Source organism: Aethalodelphis obliquidens, unplaced genomic scaffold (genome assembly GCF_003676395.1).
Source record: "Aethalodelphis obliquidens isolate GAN/ISIS:26980383/991018 unplaced genomic scaffold, ASM367639v1 scaffold74, whole genome shotgun sequence".
NCBI lineage: Eukaryota > Metazoa > Chordata > Mammalia > Artiodactyla > Delphinidae > Aethalodelphis > Aethalodelphis obliquidens.
The window spans coordinates 708,822-711,320 of record NW_020838018.1 but is presented as its reverse complement, the minus strand read 5'-3'; the positions used below and the strand labels follow the sequence as shown (position 1 = coordinate 711,320).

Genomic DNA, 2,499 nt, shown 5'->3' with positions numbered 1-2,499 from the left:
CGAGACACGCAACTATAGCAAACCACATTTAGGTCCAGCCTAAGGTTCTCATAGCCCATCTGTAGGCACGGTCATAGTAGCAATATCCCCAGAAATCAGGATAAATCTCCAATGTGCCTGAATTTAATGAACAAGATATATCACTGTATCACCAATATCTGCCCATAGCCCATTTTCAGTAAGATGAATTTTCTTGCTCGTGGGGTCCATGTGGAAAACAGCATGCTCAGAAATGGGCGTCTCCTCAGCATGCTCTTTTCCCAGGACAGGAACTTGCCAAGGCCCCAACAGTGGATCGTCAAATCTCATCAGTTTCACTTTGGAAAGGTCTTTGATTCCTCAGTCCACTTTCATTAAACGCCAGATTATAGAATCACGGTTATCTCCTTGCCTGATTTCAATTTTGGTTGAGAAGTGGCCATTGAATGGCTGAGAATTCACTACGGAAGCTGATACACCAGGTTCTGTTCTAAAAACATTAAGTGGTTTCCCAGAACAGCAATCTTCCCTGACTTTATCTGCTTCAGAGGCACACTTGACTTCTGTGTGTTCTAGCTCAAGGGAGTTGGTCAGATAGACTCTACTCTCCATGAGCACTGCCTGTTCTTCAAATTCTAATTGCAAATCCAGAACATGAGGTCCCATCTTCTCCAGATTTTCCTTAATCATTGTGACAAATGGCATCACTTTCTTCATGTATTTCTTCAATTCTGGCAAATTGCCTAGTTCATTAGCATGACTTTGTTATCAGGCAATTTTCCACTGTTGGTCTCAAAGTGATTACGTAGAACTGACAGGGTGATGTGTTGCCAAGATGGATAGCTCTTCGCCACATAGATGGTGTAATGTGAAGGCTACCGAGGGGGCTGCTTGTCAGTCTTCCTTTAGCTAGTATCATATAGTTCTTGAGTCGCAGTCTAAGGTCATGTGCTATTTCTATGAGATACTGTGAGGAATGTATCAAGCTTTCATCCACAGGACCTGCCAGAGGCCATGAAGCATTCATAACTAAGTTGGGCTTTCCCAGGAGTGTCCAGATGTGCTCACACAAATGAGGACAGAATGGAGCCAAGAGAAGTGTCTGAACTTCAATAAACCGGAACACAAGGTCTTGGTGCATCCCTTCTATGGCCAATTCATGGTACTTATCTTTCGCAGCCTGAAACTCAAAAACCCTGTTTTCAAAGCTTCTTTAAGCATCATCTTTTCATGGTTTTGATCTGTTTTTATAATTTCACTGGCAAAAACTCTATCATTGAAGGTGTTGGCAGGACCACTTCTTAGGCTATCCCAGTTGGCAACCATTTCTTTCACCCATTCCACCCAGGTGTACAGATGGAGAATACCTGCATCTGCCATGGTTTCCATAAAGTTAGCATCTTCAACAGTGTCACCAGCATCAGCTAGAGCCAAGCACATTCCATCGGCTGAATATTTATCAAGAGCTTGGGTCAAAGTGAGGAAGTTGCCTGTGGAGTTTTGACATCAAAATCCAGCAAAGAAGTGCAGCAAAGTAAGGAGAGGAAACTTTTTGTTGAGGAGAAGGGAAAGTTGGGAGGGGCTATTATAAACAAAAAGCCCACTAGAGCAGGGGTCCCCAACCCGGGCCACAGACTGGTACCGGTCTGTGTCCTGTTAGGAACAAGGCCTCACAGCAGGAGGTGAGCGGCGGGTGAGTGAGCCATTCATCTGTATTTACAGCCACTCCCCATCACTCACATTACCACCTGATCTCTGCCTCCTGTCAGATCAGCCTCAGCATTAGATTCTCATAGGAGCATGAACCCTACTGTGATCTGCGCATGCGAAGGATCTTATGAGACTCTAATGCCTGATGATCTGAGGTGGAGCTGAGGTGGTGATGCTAATACTGAGGAGCGGCTACAAATACAGATTATCATTAGCAGAGAGGCTTGACTGCACAGAGACCATAATAAATCAATTGCTTGCAGACTCATATCAAAACCCTATCAGTGAGTAACAAGTGACAATTAAGCTGCATCTGGTGGCAGGCTTTAAGTCAGAATTTGACCCTTATTTTAGTCTGCACGTGGCCCGCCCATTATTTTATTTACCACTTCCATCCGCGCCTCTTTCCCACACTGTGCACTTGTCTCAGTCATAGTTTTGGTAAGCCCACAAGCTCACCCTAGCCAAAATGAGTAAAAAACAAATGTCGCTGAAGAGCTTCTTTGAAAAGGGTGAAAGACCCAATGATGAGAGAGCAGAAGACTCTCAGGCTGCCAACAAAAAAAAGCTGCATTTAAAAGAAAATACCAAGTCTTACTTAAATTGCAGCAGGTGATTCACATTCTCCAAGCCCACTTTGTATAATATGTGGCGACCAGCTATCCAACGAAACCATGAAACCTTCAAAACTGCTCATCTATCTCAGCTTTCACAAGAGTTTGAGCATTACTTCCCAACCACAAAAGACCCCCGAACTGGGAAGGAATGGATCTGCGACCCATTTGTGAATAAGCCAGGTGAATTGACTTT

The 2,499-nt window shown here is 44.2% G+C and overlaps 1 pseudogene; it reads right to left on the bottom strand.

Annotated features, from left to right (window-relative positions):
• Positions 1-308: 308 nt before the first annotated feature.
• On the bottom strand, positions 309-1,555 carry LOC113612242 (leucine--tRNA ligase, cytoplasmic-like; annotated as a pseudogene).
• Between the last annotated feature and the right edge of the window lie 944 nt (positions 1,556-2,499).